This window comes from Cherax quadricarinatus, chromosome 47 (assembly GCF_038502225.1).
Source record: "Cherax quadricarinatus isolate ZL_2023a chromosome 47, ASM3850222v1, whole genome shotgun sequence".
NCBI lineage: Eukaryota > Metazoa > Arthropoda > Malacostraca > Decapoda > Parastacidae > Cherax > Cherax quadricarinatus.
The window spans coordinates 13,394,551-13,411,207 of record NC_091338.1 but is presented as its reverse complement, the minus strand read 5'-3'; the positions used below and the strand labels follow the sequence as shown (position 1 = coordinate 13,411,207).

Below are 16,657 nucleotides of genomic sequence, written 5' to 3'. Positions count from 1 at the left end.
GGCTTTAGTGGAAATATTCAATTTTTGTTAATTTTCCTGAGGCCCCAATGGTCTGCTTCAATTACTGGGACACTATAAACAACAACGAATCATTCCTGGTTATATCTTATTATCTGGGAAATAGTGTAAATCTTCTATTTTTCTGTAATTATGAATTTAAAATGGAAGGCAAGTATAATACAGGAGAGGGTTGGGGGCCTGATTAATGAACAGAGATGATTTAGTGCTAGGAATGTCTACATTGTTTATTTTGCACTATTTTTTTAACTGACATTTCTTTAATTTATTGTAATACTGTATTGGCCAAATTGCAGATTTCTGTGTACTTCATATTCAATTCAATTCAAATATTTATTTCCTTGCAAAGCTTACAATGTATGGTTTACATGTTATAAGAATTTATAGGGTAGTTATAATAGTTGAATAGGCATTTTTTTGTGCTCAGTCAATAGAACAGAAGGCATACTAGCAAAATAGCTAAGAATTTGGTCAAATAGAGCAATGGAACTAACATAAATAGGATTCAAAATGGGTGAAATTGCCAATGCATAAATTGCACTCAAAGTGATAACTTTGTGCCTGCATAATTTCCTAAGTTTTTCATCAAATTTTTTATTTTTTTTTTTTTTGTGTCATTGCCATAAGAAAAAGATTCCCTAACATTTCAGAAGATTTAACCCTTTCAGGGTCCAAGGCCCAAATCTGGAGTCACGCACCAGTGTCCAAGAATTTTCAAAAAAAAAATTTGTTTTTTCTTATGAAATCGTAGAGAATCTTTTTGTGAAGGTAATAAAACAAAAAGTACGAAATTTGGTGGAAAATTGACGAAATTATGCTCTCGCGAATTTTGATGTGTCAGCGATATTTACGAATCGGCGATTTTGCCGACTTTGACTCCCATTTTAGGCCAATTACATTATTCCAATCAACCAAATTCTTAGCTATTTCACTAGTATTACTTCTATTCTATCGATTGAGCACAAGAAATCGCCAAGTCAACTGTTTCAACTACAAAATAAAGTGATCGGAAATTGTTAATTTGGCCAATTTAACACAAAGTTCAAAATATTTCAATTTCAAAATAGGGTTCAGAATGAACAATGTAGGCATTCCTGGCACTAAACTAACATTTCCTCTGTTCATTAGTTATGTTTTGAGTCTTTACAAATAAATTCCATTTTGATTTTTTATTCACAATGAATTTTTATTCACACCAAAAAATAGAAGATTTACTGTTATGCAATACTGTAATAATTGTATAAATATCATCACCATATTTGTGAATGTATATTAGACCCACCAGCTGATGTGTATTAGACGTGTGAGGTCGTTTGTTTACTCTTGAATATCGGTAAAAATTTAACATTTCTGCTACTTTGAGCTCAGTTTCAAGCCATTTCCAGTGCTAAAACCAATCAAAATCATCTCTATTTCTGTAATATGTCTTCCATTCTATCAAATGAGACCAAGAAATCGCAAATACAACTATAAAAAACATACGAAAAAACACTGCAAAGTTGCTGTTTTAATCGAAAAATCATGATTTCATTTTTTTTCTCTCATTATACACAGTGTGCTGCAGGATCTGTTTTATGTGGTGCACACATACCACATAGATGTATTCTCTCATATCTAGGCCCAAATGTACCACTCACAGTTTATCAGAGTGAGCTGAGCTCATGGCATAGATCTACGGTTCGGACCCTGAACGTAAAGCCGTAGATCTACGGGACGGACCCTGAAAGGGTTAAAAAAAAAAAAAAAAAAAAAAAAAAAAAAAAAAAAAAAAAAAAAAAAAAAAAAAAAAAAAAAAAAAAAGACACAGGGATCAATATTTATTTTGGGGGTCTGGACAGTGAAAGGGTTAAAGGGCATATTATATTTACCTTAAAACTACAGAAACCAAAGTATGAAAGAGGACATGTATAAGCTTCATCTTTAACCCTTTGAGGGTCGACAGGCCCTCTCCGAGACTCGTTCTCAGGGTCGGCCAAATTAAAAAACAAAAAAAAAAATTTCTTATGAAAAGATAGAGAATCTTTTCCCGATCATAATGACACCAAAAATATGAAATTTGATGGGAAACTTACGGAATTATGCTCTCGCGAAGTTAGCGGTCTCGGCGATGTTTACGGATCGGCGATTTTGCCCACTTTGAGCCCCATTTTCAGCCAGTTCCACTGTACTAGTCGACAAAAAACATGAATATTTCACTAGAACTCCATATTTTCTATTGAATGAGTGCAAGAAATCACCCATTTACCAATTTCAACTATCCAGTTCAGTGGTCAGAATTTAGCAATTTTGCCAATTTCACACAAATTTCAAAAGATGCCAATTTCCGAATAGGGTCCAGAACAAACAAGAAATACATTCCTGGCACTAAAATGACATTTCCTCTGTTCATTAGTCACGTCTCAAGGCCCCTCTTATATTCTTTTGCTTTCCACTTTGAATTTTTATTCTCACAAAATATAGAAGATTTACTGTTATGCAGACTACTGCATTAGTGTAAAAAATGGAATGAATCATATTGGCGCACTTGCAAAAGAATATTAGACTCACCAGTTGACGTGTATTGGACGCTTGGCATGATTTGTTTACTTTTGAACTTTGGTAAAAATCGAACATTTCTGCTACTTTGAGCTCAATTTCAAGGTACTTTTCATTGTAAAACCAGTCAAAATCATCTCTATTTCTATAATATGCCTTCCATTCTATAAAATGAGACCAAGAAAACTAGAATATAACAATAAATACCATACGAAAATACAGTGCAAAGTCCCTGTTTTATTCCAAAAAAACGGTCAAAGTTTTTTTTTTCTCATTATGCACTGTGTGCTGCAGGATTTTTTTTATACCGTGCACACTGACCACATAGACCCATTCTTTCATATGGAGGCCTACCAGCTTTCTCCCACTAGATTTGAGGGCGCTAGAATTTAGGCGTACTAGTACGTCAAAAACCCTGGGTCGTAAGCCGTACTAGTACGTCCAAAACCCTCAAAGGTTTAAGCCTGTAGAACTAAGTAGCATTTAAAAATAATTATGGTATACATGTACATTTAAAAATAAAATACAGTGGTACCTTGACTTAAGAGTTTCGAGCTCGTAACTCAATTTGCTCGTACATGTATATGAAATAAATTTTCCTAACTGAAATGCCATTAATCCATTCCAGTGAAATTCCTGGCTCTCGGGAGGCAGGAGAAAATACTTCAATATAACGCTAATATTAATTCTACAGCTTATTTACGTCATTACACATGTTAGGAATTGTGGCGGTAGCAGAGTTTGTTTGGAGATAGGACAAGATAGTCCTTCAACATGACACTAATATCAAGTCTACGGCTTATTTATCTATCACAATTCATCTAATATGATATAATAAACAACATTAATAACGTAAAAACATGACGTACACTCTAGAATTAATAAAATACGTCATTAACCCTTAGACTGTCGCAAGCCCATTTCTAAAACTGTCATTCTGTCGCAATATTTTGGAAAAAAAAAAAAAATTCTTATGAAATGATGAGAGAATTGTTTCCCGATGGTAATGACAACCAAAAGTATGAAATTTGATTGAAAACTTACGGAATTAAGCTCCCGTGAAGTTGACGATCTCGGCAATATATACACATCGGCTATTTCGCCAAATTTGAGCCCTATTTTCGGCCAATTCCATTGCTCCAGTCGAATAAACTCATAGCGATTTCTTTAGAACTCCATTTTTTCTATCAATTGAGTACAAGAAACCACCCATTTACCGATTTCAACCCAATAAAGTGGTCAGAAATTGGCAATTTGGGAAATTTCACACACACACACACACACACACACACACACACACACATGTATGCAAAATCATGGAGAAGATTATCAGGAGAAGAGTGGTGGAACACCTAGAAAGGAACGATCTCGTCAACAGCAGCCAACATGGTTTCAGGGACGGGAAATCCTGTGTCACAAACCTACAGGAGTTCTATGACATGGTGACAGCAGTAAGACAAGAGAGAGAGGGGTGGGTGGATTGCATTTTCTTGGACTGCAAGAAGGCGTTTGACACAGTTCCACACAAGAGATTGGTGCAAAAACTGGAGGACCAAGCAGGGATAACAGGGAAGGCACTACAATGGATCAGGGAATACTTGTCAGAAAGACAGCAGCGAGTCATGGTACGTGGCGAGGTGTCAGAGTGGGCACCTGTGACCAGCGGGGTCCCGCAGGGGTCAGTCCTAGGACCAGTGCTGTTTCTGGTATTTGTGAACGACATGACGGAAGGAATAGACTCTGAGGTGTCCCTGTTTGCAGATGACGTGAAGTTGATGAGAAGAATTCACTCGATCGAAGACCAGGCAGAACTACAAAGGGATCTGGACAGGCTGCAGACCTGGTCCAGCAATTGGCTCCTGGAGTTCAATCCCACCAAGTGCAAAGTCATGAAGATTGGGGAAGGGCAAAGAAGGCCGCAGACGGAGTACAGTCTAGGGGGTCAGAGACTACAAACCTCACTCAAGGAAAAAGATCTTGGGGTGAGTATAACACCAGGCACATCTCCTGAAGCGCACATCAACCAAATAACTGCTGCAGCATATGGGCGCCTAGCAAACCTCAGAACAGCATTCCGACATCTTAATAAGGAATCATTCAGGACCCTGTACACCGTGTACGTTAGGCCCATATTGGAGTATGCGGCACCAGTTTGGAACCCACACCTAGCCAAGCACGTGAAGAAACTAGAGAAAGTGCAAAGGTTTGCAACAAGACTAGTCCCAGAGCTAAGAGGTATGTCCTACGAGGAGAGGTTAAGGGAAATCAACCTGACGACACTGGAGGACAGGAGAGATAGGGGGGACATGATAACGACATACAAAATACTGAGAGGAATTGACAAGGTGGACAAAGACAGGATGTTCCAGAGATTGGACACAGTAACAAGGGGACACAGTTGGAAGCTGAAGACACAGATGAATCACAGGGATGTTAGGAAGTATTTCTTCAGCCACAGAGTAGTCAGTAAGTGGAATAGTTTGGGAAGCGATGTAATGGAGGCAGGATCCATACATAGCTTTAAGCAGAGGTATGATAAAGCTCACGGCTCAGGGAGAGTGACCTAGTAGCTATCAGTGAAGAGGCGGGGCCAGGAGCTCGGACTCGACCCCCGCAACCTCAACTAGGTGAGTACACACACACACACACACACACACACACACACACACACAAAAAAAAAAATGCCAATTTCAAAATAGGGTCCAGAATAAACAATGCAGACATTCTTGGCACTAAAATGACATATCCTCTCTTCATTAGTCATGTCTCCAGGACCCTCTTATATTACTCTTGCTTTCTATTTTGATTTTTTATTCACACAAAAAATAGAAGATTCACTGTTATGCAGACTACTGCATTATTGTAAAAATGGTATAAATAATATCAGTGTACTAGTGAAAGAATATCAGACTCCCCACTTGATGTGTACTGGACATGTGGTGTGATTTACTTACTCTTGAACATTGGTAAAAATCGAACATTTTCGCTATTTTGAGCTCAATTTCAAGGTCGTTTTCATTGTGAAACTAATCAAAATCATCTCTATTTCTGTAATACGTTTTCCATTCTATCGAATGAGACCAAAAAAACGAGAATACAACCATAAATACCATAGGAAAATACACCTTAAAGTCAGCGTTTCAATCCAAAAACACGATCGGAGTTTTTTTTCTCATTATGCACTGCGTGCTGTTGGATTTTTTTATACAGTGCACACTGACCACACAGGCCCATTCTCTCACATGTGGGCCTACCAGCTTTCTCCTGCTTGGTTGGAAGCCACTAGAATTATTGAGTATATATATGTCCGAAACACTGGCTTATAAGACGTATATACAGTGGTTCCCCGCTTTTCGTAGTTCCCAGCAATCGTAAAATTCGCCAATCATAGGGGTATTTTCGTATAAACATGGACTCGCTTTTCATAGGTTGACTCGCGAGTCGTAGTTTGTCCGGGACGCGTACCCACGGCGTGAGCCGGGGCGGCAGCCAGACTGGCATTGTTTACCAGTGAGCGAAGGTCCCCTCACGTGCTCCAGCGAAATATTTCATAATATTCCATTTATTTTAGTGCTTGCAAGTACTAAATAAGCTACCATGGCTCCAAAGAAAGCTCCTAGTGCCAAGTCTGTGGTAAAGAAGGTGAGAAATACGACTGAATTTAAGAAAACCATCATTGAACAATATGAAAGTGGTACAAGTGTGGCCGAACTGTCCAGGATGTATAAGAAACTCTACACAACCTTATGTTCCATAGTGGCCAAGAAAAAGGAAATAAAGGATGCTGTTGTTGCAAAGGGAGTAACTATGCTGACAAAAATGAGATCACCAGTACTGGAAGAGGTTGAGAAGTTATTATTGGTGTGGATAAATGAGAAACAATTAGCAGGAGATACTCTTATGACTTCGATTATTTGTGAAAAGCCTAGGCAGTTGCATGACGATTTGGTAAAGAAATTGCCTGCAAATAGTGGTGAAGTGAGTGAATTTAAGGCCAGCAAAGGCTGGTTTGAGAGATTTAAGAACCGTACTGGCATACACAGTGTGGTAAGGTATGGTGAGGCTGCCAGTTCGGACCACAAGGCGGCTGAAAAATATGTGCATGAATTCCAGGAGTACATAGAGGCTGAAGGACTGAAACCTGAACAAGTGTTCAATTGTGACGAAACAGGCCTCTTTTGGAAGAAAATGCCAAAGAGGACCTTAATTACACAAGAGGAAAAGGCAATGCCAGGACACAAGCCTATGAAAGACAGGCTGACGCTAATGTTCTGTGCTAATGCTAGTGGGGATTTCAAAGTGAAGCCATTACTAGTGTACCATTCTGAAAATCCCAGAGTGTTCAGAAAAACAATGTTATGAAGAGTAAATTGTGTGTGTTTTGGAAATCTAATAGTAAGGCATGGGTCACGAGGGAAATTTTCGTCGAGTGGTTCAATGAAGTGTTTGGCCCTAGTGTGAAGGAGTATCTCCTGGAAAAGAAATTGGATCTCAAGTGCCTGCTAGTAATGGACAATGCACCTGCTCATCCTCCAAACTTGGATGACCTAATTTTCGAGGAGTTTGGGTTCATCACAGTAAAGTTCTTGCCCCCGAATACCACTCCTCTCCTCCAACCCATGGACCAGCAGGTTATTGCAAACTTTAAAAAACTCTACACAAAAGCAATGTTTCACAGGTGCTTGACTGTGACCACAGACACTCGCTTGACCCTAAGGGAATTTTGGAGAGAACACTTCAGCATCCTCCACTGCATAACCCTTATAGGTATGGCTTGGGAGGGAGTGACTACCAGGACTTTGAACTCTGCCTGGAGAAAATTGTGGCCAGATTGTGTCGACAAGAGGGATTTTGAAGAATTTGGGACTGACCCTAATGAGCCTATGTCTGTTGTAAAATCAATTGTGGCACTGGGGAGTTCCATGGGGTTGGATGTGAGTTTGGAGGATGTGGAAGAATTGGTGGAAGACCACAATGAAGAGCTCACCACTGAGGAGCTGCAAGAGCTTCAGCAGGAAGAGCAACACATCGCAGCTCAATCTTGCTGCAGAGGAGGAGGAAGAGAGATGGAAGAAGGTGCCTTCTTCAGAAATTAAAGAGATTTTTACTATGTGGGGTAAGATGGAAAGCTTTATGGAGAAACATCACCCTAACAAGGTTGTTGCAAGCCAGGTTGGCAACATGTACAGTGACAAAGTCTTGGGCCATTTTAGGGAAGTGTTAAAGAGACGCCAGAAACAGAGCTCTCTCCACAGTTATTTTGTGAGACAGGACTCCAGTGACTCTCAAGGTGGTCCTAGTGGCATTAAGAAACAGAGAAGAGAAGCAACCCCAGAAAAGCAAATGGTACCTGAGGTGTTGATGGAAGGGGATTCCCCTTCCAAACTATAAACAATCCACTCTCTCTCCTCCTTCAGTCTCCCATACACTAAGAAGAATCTCCAATAAAGGTAAGTGTTATGCTGTTAATGTTCCATTCATCATTTCCCATTGTATTGTTTATGTGCTACATGTATATTTCACGTTAAAATTTTTTTTGTTTTAATACTTCTAGGTGTCAGGAACGGATTAATTGTATTTACATTATTTCTTATGGGGAAAATTGATTAGTAAATCGTAAATTTCATTTACAGTAACGGCTCCAGGAATGGATTAATTACGAAAAACGAGGGACCACTGTACAAGTATACAGCTGAAACAATCAAAGGGTTAAGTATATCATGAGTGTTGCTGTGTTGTTGTTGTTGTTGGGTGTATAAGGGCCACTGAGACACAAGCCTTACACAGTGGTGGTGGAGGCAGTAGAGATTAGAGACGGCGGTGTTGTCAGTCTCCCTATAAAACTCCAACAACATTGGAGGAGTTAGGTTCGTGCTGTCCTTTTTCTATCGATTAATTGCTAAACTTACTTGCTACACTGTTAATGCTACATTTTATTGCCGGCTGGTGCTATAGCCTTTATCGACTCATGCTGCTTTAGTATCGTACATATCGCAGAATCACTGAAGGAGGCACATCTCCCCTCTCTCTTCTTCCTCCACTTTGGTACTCTGCTCTGAGTTCTTTCTTGAATTCTAGTTTTTCTCACCTCCTTTGCCAAAGGGCTGGCACTAGTACAATATTTTACGATGCTTTCACGTGCTTTATGATTGTTCATGATTCAACTGGTTAAGGAAGCAGCATTGTAAAGTGGAACCTCGGCTTAAGAATTTAATCTATTCCACTGACTTGTTCGTATCCTGATTTGTTTGTATGCTGGGTCAATTTTCCTCATTTAAATTAAATTAACTGAAATGCAATTAATTCATTCCAGCTGAATTCCTGCTCTCAGGAGCCATGACAAAATAACCCCAGAATCGACTCTACGGCTTATTTATCTGTCATAATTCATCTAATATGACATAATAAACAATATAAATAACACATGAACCTGATATACACTCCAGAATGAATAAAATATATCATTATGTGGACAGCAGAGGGAGGAGGATTGTGGTCACGAGAGTGGTCGCACATTCTCGCTATCAAAATGTCAGAGGTGTTATTATAAGAGAAAACGCAGTTTGTGAGGCTAAATGAATTAGATCTGGTGTACATACGACATTTGCATACCTTGGAGAAGAAATGCAGAGCAGCATATCCTGTCAGAAGTTAAAACTTTTCTTAAGAACTGTTATGTACAATTTTTATGTTTATCTCACTACACTACATATCTCCTGTGAACTGTTTCTCTGTCAACCATGTCAACAGCAGCTTTTCCATCTTTTCATTGACAGAGGTCCACTGCTTAGAAATTACTGTAATGCCCTCTGCTGGTGCTATAACCTTCATAGACTCCTGCTTTAGTATTGTACATATAGTAGAGGGGCTACGCTTGTACTCACTTGCCAAGTACTTAACCCTTGTACCTAGTCTGTGCTTATCAATGATTTCTTGCTTTATAATTCCATGCGAATCATCCTCTTTTTCCTCTTAGCACTGTCCTTTGCACTTGCTTTCTTAGGACCCACGGTTAGAAGAAAAATCTGGCGAATTAACTGCACAAAACGTAAGGAAATCACGAGAATTCCTTGCACTGCGAGGGTAGCTGCGTAAGCACATGTGCACCGGTGAGCACTGTGGCAGTGTTGTCAAACTAAATTATACACAGTACATACCATTATTGTACTATTACCTATTATATTATTATATAATATGATTATTTTATTATTATATAGTATTATATTATTATATGTTATGTATTATCATTATTAGTAGTACTTACGTATCATTATAATACATGTAATCATTATTATTAATTTAGGGACCTGCAGCACAGATCCAATTCCCTAGATCAAGAGCCCCTCACATATATGTACTACTACTACTACTAATAATAATAATTATAATAATAATAATCATTATTACCATAATAATACAAGAGTAATAATAATAATAACAACAACAGTAAGGAGAAACTTCAAAAGGCTGGCAGTAGTTGGCACCACCATCAGCAAGACAATGGTAACCACTACTAGTACACTTTTCACCTGTCTAGACTTAAGTAGTCTATTAGTATTAGGTTAAGTCTGCCCAAAATGCCTCAGCATGATAGTGGCTTTCTTTGCTCCAATCATATTATGATATGTAAACACATACTGTAACCTTTGCAAAGAAATAAATATTTTATTTATTTATTTATTTAACCCTTTCAGGGTCCAAGGCCCAAATCTGGAGTCACGCACCAGTGTCCAAGAATTTAAAAAAAAAAAAATTGTTATTTTTTCTTATGAAATCGTAGAGAATCTTTTTGTGAAGGTAATAAAACAAAAAGTACGAAATTTGGTGGAAAATTGACGAAATTATGCTCTCGTGAATTTTGATGTGTCAGCGATATTTACGAATCGGCGATTTTGCCGAATTTGACTTCTATTTTAGGCCAATTACATTATTCCAATCAACCAAATTCTTAGCTATTTCATTAGTATTACTTCTATTCTATCGATTGAGCACAAGAAATCGCCAAGTCAACTGTTTCAACTACAAAATAAAGTGATCGGAAATTGTTAATTTGGCCAATTTAACACAAAGTTCAAAATATTCCAATTTCTAAATAGGGTCCAGAATAAACAATGTAGGCATTCCTGGCACTAAACTAACATTTCCTCTGTTCATTAGTTATGTTTTGAGGCTTTACAAATAAATTCCATTTTGATTTTTTATTCACATAATGAATTTTTATTCACACCAAAAAATAGAAGATTTACTGTTATGCAATACTGTAATAATTGTATAAATATCATCACCATATTTGTGAATGTATATTAGACCCACCAGCTGACGTGTATTAGATGTGTGAGGTCGTTTGTTTACTCTTGAATATCGGCAAAAATTTAACATTTCCGCTACTTTGAGCTCAGTTTCAAGCCATTTCCAGTGCTAAAACCAATCAAAATCATCTCTATTTCTGTAATATGTCTTCCATTCTATCAAATGAGACCAAGAAATCGCAAATACAACTATAAAAAACATACGAAAAAACACTGCAAAGTTGCTGTTTTAAACGAAAAATCATGATTTCAGTTTTTTTCTCTCATTATACACAGTGTGCTGCAGGATCTGTTTTATGTGGTGCACACATACCACATAGATGTATTCTCTCATATCTAGGCCCAAATGTACCACTCACAGTTTATCAGAGTGAGCTGAGCTCATGGCGTAGATCTACGGTTTGGACACTCACCATAAAGCCGTAGATCTACGGGACGGACCCTGAAAGGGTCCGTCCCTTGAGGGGAAAGTTAGCATCCTGAAATTTTGTTCATATCCAAAAGCAAAAGATCGACCGAACGACAGTCAATTTTTGGTCTCATTTGATAGAATTGAAGATACATATATTTGAGGAATAGATATGATTTTGACTGATTTCACAACGAAGAGTACCTTGAAATTGTGCTCAAAGTAGCAGAAATGTTCGATTCTTTGGCGATATTCAAGAGTAAACAAATGACATCACTGTCCATTCCAATATGCAGTCATGAATGGGTTGACATTATTTATACAATTGACATTATTTATGGTCAGTCATCACGTGAGGTCACAGGCCCTGAGCTGCTTTGGGGATTACTGTAGTGTGGACGGTTACAAAGCCATGGCTTGCTTTTGCAGTGTTTTAAAAATTGAGGTTGGAGAGTTGGAGGAAGTCTTGCTTCTCCAAGAGGAACTTAGGAGGCTGAAGGTTCACCTCAATGGGGTTGGGAGCGAGTGTGAGGTGGCTGGAATTGTGGAGGGGAATGAGGCTACCAGCAGTGAGGTGCAGTCTGTCTCTCGCTGCGAGGAAGCTGTAGGTGGGGAGGTAGCAACGGCTACCAGCAGTGAGGTGCAGTCCAGCACCTGCTACAAGTGACAAGTGGTTCCCAGTAATGGGAAGAGCATCAAAATAAGGAAAGTTAAGAGAGAAGATTTGAAGGTAGGAAATCGCTTCTCTGTTCTTCAGGATGAGTGTACTTCAGTGGCCAGTGAAGGTAAAGGTACTACTTCCCCTGCAAATAGAGGTAAGCGCATACTTGTGGTTGGTGACTCACAGGTAAGATATATGGACCGTGCCTTCTGTAATAGGAATAAGTAGGTAAGAGATAGTGTGTGCTTCCCAGGAGCTGGTGTTAGTGACAGTCAACAGGTTGGATAATATCATGTCAGGTAATGGAAACAAGCCTATTATCTGTCTCAGTGCTGGTGGAAATGATATTGGGAAGGGTAGGAGAGAAGAGCTGCTAGATAAGTACAGGTCAGATATAGATTTAATTAAGTCTAAGGGAGGGGTCCCAATCATATGTAGCCTCTTGCCTAGAAGGGGAGTGGGCAATGAATGGTTGTCTAGGGCAAATGGTGTAAATTGCTGGCTAGACAGATACTGCAAGGAACTTGAAATCCCATTCATTGACAACTGGGACAACTTTTATGGCAAACATGATATGTATGCAAGGGATGGGGTACATCTTTCTGGGGCAGGGGTGGTAGCTCTTGCAAACTTAATCGAGAGAGCCATTGCTGAAATGCCTAGGATTTTAAACTGATAGAAGATAGAGGTACGGGTGTGTGTGGGAAACAGGTTGCAACACTAGAATTGAAAACAGTAAATGTATAAAAGACATTCATCATGAAGTTATAAATAAAGACAATAGATCAGGTCAGCAAACAAAGGGAGACAGCAGAGGGCAGCAAGGGACTAGCTCCCTTAAGGTCTATTATACTAATAGCAGGAATGTAAGAAATAAGATAGATGAGCTAAGATTAATTGCAAGTGCAGGAAACATAGATATCATTGCTATAACAGAGACCTGGCTCAATCTGAAAGATAGAGAGATGCCTTCTGAATGTCACATACAAGGCTATAAATTATTCCACACTGACAGGGTCAACAGGAAGGCTGGTGGAGTAGCGATGTACGTCAGAGACAATTTAAATTGTTGTGTTAGGCAAGATATAAAATTAGAAGCGTCAGCCACTGAATCTGTTTGGATACAGCTTCTCGAGGGGCATGAAAAACTAATTTTGGGTGTGATTTACAGGGCCCCAAATCTTGATGGGGAGTGGGGTAAACTTCTATGGGATGAAATTCCTAAGGCCTCTACATACGAAAATGTTGTGATAATGGGAGATTTCAACTATAGACAGATTGACTGGAGCAATTTGACAGGAAATTTAGAATCAAGTGACTTTCTTGATACGATTCAGGATTGTTTTTTAAAACAGTTCGTGACAGAGCCAAATAGAGGAAATAACCTGCTTGACTTGGTTCTTGCCAGCAGGGAAACGCTAATTAATAATATTGAGGTTAATGATGAGCTAGGGGAAAGTGATCACAAATCACTCAGTTTTAATATATCATGGAATTCCCCTAATAATGGCAATCAAGTCTCTGTCCCTGACTTCTGCTTGGTTGATTTCATAGGACTGAAAAATTACTTGGGTGGGCTGAACTGGAATGACCTGACTATGGGTCAGGTAGGTGGTGATGATTGCCGATATGACGTTTTCCAGGGCATAGTTCTAGCTGCTCAGACAACTTATGTTCCAAATAGGGAAATCAGATCAAGCAAAAATTATCCTAAATGGATAAACAATAGATTAAAGCATCTCATTGGTCAAAAGAGAGGAATATATAGGCAAATCAAAAGAGGAGAGGTGCAATTAAGAAATCAATATATTCAGTTAAAGAGAGAAATAAAAAAGGGAATAAGAAAAGCAAAAAGAGATTATGAGGTTCAAGTTGCAAGAGAATCGAAGACTAACCCAAAAGGATTCTTTCAGGTATACAGAAGTAAGATCAGGGACAAGATAGGCCCACTCAAAAGTTACTCGGGTCAGCTCACAGACAGTGATAAGGAAATGTGTAGAATTTTTAACAAATACTTCCTCTTAGTTTTTACTCAGGAAGATACTAGCGATATTCCAGAAATAATAAATAATGTAGAACAGGATGATAATAAACTATGCATGATTGGGGTCACAAGTGACATGGTCCTTAGGCAAATTGATAAATTAAAATCTAACAAATCCCCAGGCCCTGATGAACTGTATGCAAGGGTTCTAAAGGAATGTAAAGAGGAGCTTAGCAAACCTTTGGCTAATCTTTTCAATATATCACTACAGACTGGCATGGTGCCAGGTAAGTGGAAAATGGCAAATGTGATACCTATTTTCAAAGCAGGTGACAGGTCCTTAGCTTCGAACTAAAGACCAATAAGCCTAACCTCCATAGTGGGAAAATTTATGGAATCAATAATTGCCGAGGCAGTTCGTAGCCACCTTGAAAAGCACAAATTAATCAACGAATCTCAGTATGGTTTTACAAAGAGGCATTCCTGCCTTATGAATTTATTAACTTTCTTCACTAAGTTATTTGAGGAGGTAGATCATGGTAATGAATATGATATTGTGTATATGGACTTCAGTAAGGCTTTTGACAGGGTCCCACATCAGAGACTATCGAGGAAAATTAAGGCACATGGAATAGGAGGAGAAATTTTTTCCTGGATAGTGGCATGGTTGACAAATAGGCAGCAGAGTGTTTGCATAAATGGGGAGAAATCAGAGTGGGGAAGCGTCACGAGCGGTGCTCCACAGGGGTCAGTGTTGGACCCCCTGTTGTTCACAATCTACATAAACGACATTGATGTGAGCATAAAGAGCGACACAAGCAAGTTTCCCGTTGACACCAAAATAGGCCGTTGAATTCATTCTGACAAGGATATTAGAGCACTACAGGAAGATTTGAATAGACTGATGCAGTGGTCGGAGAAGTGGCAGATGCAGTTTAATATAGACAAATGCAAAGTTCTAAATGTTGGACAGGAAAATAACCATGTCACATATAAACTAAATAATGTCGATTTTAATATTACGGATTGCGAAAAAGATTTAGGAGTTCTGGTTAGCAGTAATCTGAAACCAAGACAACAGTGCATAAGTGTTTGCAATAAAACTAACAGAATCCTTGGCTTCATATCAAGAAGCATAAATAATAGGGGTCCTCAGGTTGTTCTTCAACTCTATATATCCTTGGTTAGACCTCATTTAGATTATGCTGTACAGTTTTGGTCACCATATTACAGAATAGATATAAATGCTCTGGAAAACATACAAAGGAGGATGACAAAGTTGATCCCATGTATCAGAAATCTTCCCTATGAGGATAGACTGAGGACCCTGAATCTGCACTCTCTAGAAAGGCATAGAATTAAGGGGGATATGATTGAGGTGTATAAATGGAAGACAGGAATAAATAAAGGGGATGTAAATAACATGCTGAAAATATCTAGCCTAGACAGGACTCGTAGCAATGGTTTTAAGTTGGAAAAATTCAGATTCAGGAAGGATATAGGAAAGCACTGGTTTGGTAATAAGAGTTGTGGATGAGTGGAACAAACTCCCAAGTACAGTTATAGATGCTAAAACGTTGTGTAGTTTTAAAAATAGGTTAGATAAATACATGAGTGGGTGTGGGTGGGTGTGAGTTGGACCTGATTAGCTTGTGCTACTAGGTCAGTTGCCGTGTTCCTTCCTTAAGTGAATGTGACCTGACCTGACTAGGTTGGGGCATTGGCTTAAGTGGGTAGGAGACTTGGACCTGCCTCGTATGGACCAGTAGGCCCGCTGCAGTGTTCCTTCTTTCTTATGTTCTTATTACAATAATGCAGTAGTCTGCATAACAGCAAATCTTCTATTTTTTGTGTGAATAAAAATTACAAATTATTTATATTGTAATAATAATAATAATACAGTAGACCGTCATTTAACACGGTAGTTACATTCCTGAAAGTGCCGTGCTAGGTAAAACCGTGTTACATGTACTGAAGAACTTATGGGAAAAATAGGGTTATGTTCCCGAGAGCCCCAAAAAAGCCAAACAACTTTTTTTTAGGCCTCCACCTCTTAGAAAAATAAAAGTGAATATGTAATTGTAGTTCATTGTTGTGATGTATTATGTTGCTTTTATGGCTTCAGACTACAAATTTAACAGAAATAATAGTATTTCTTACCTTAAATTGTGGGTGCTGGTGTTTGTGGATGATTGTGAAGAGATTGGAGAGTTATGCTGTGGTACTACTGGGCTGAGGTGGATGGTAGAGGTTCTGGTACTGAAGTCGATGGTTGTACTGGAGTGTCTAACTTCAAGTCATTCATTCAGTCAGTCAAGTCATTCAGTCAGTAAGTCAGTTAAGTCATTCAGTCAGTAAGTCAGTTAAGTCATTCAGTCAGTAAGTCAGTTAAATCATTCAGTCAGTAAGTCAGTTAAGTCATTCAGTCAGTAAGTCAGTTAAGTCATTCAGTCAGTAAGTCAGTTAAGTCATTCAGTCAGTAAGTCAGTTAAGTCATTCAGTCAGTAAATCAGCTAAGTCATTCAGTGAGTCAAGTCATTCAGTGAGTCAAGTCATTCAGTGAGTCAAGTCATTCAGTGAGTCAAGTCATTCAGTGAGTCAAGTCAGTGAGTCAAGTCATTCAGTGAGTCAAGTCATTCAGTGAGTCAAGTCATTCAGTGAGTCAAGTCATTCAGTGAGTCAAGTCATTCAGTGAGTCAAGTCATTCAGTGAGTCAAGTCATTCAGTGAGTCAAGTCAATT

At 38.7% G+C, this 16,657-nt stretch overlaps 1 protein-coding gene across 5 annotated transcripts in view; it reads right to left on the bottom strand.

Annotated features, from left to right (window-relative positions):
• Positions 1-16,657, bottom strand: part of Kcmf1 (Potassium channel modulatory factor 1) — a 108,829-nt gene that overhangs the window by 87,193 nt on the left and 4,979 nt on the right. The window lies entirely within an intron of this gene.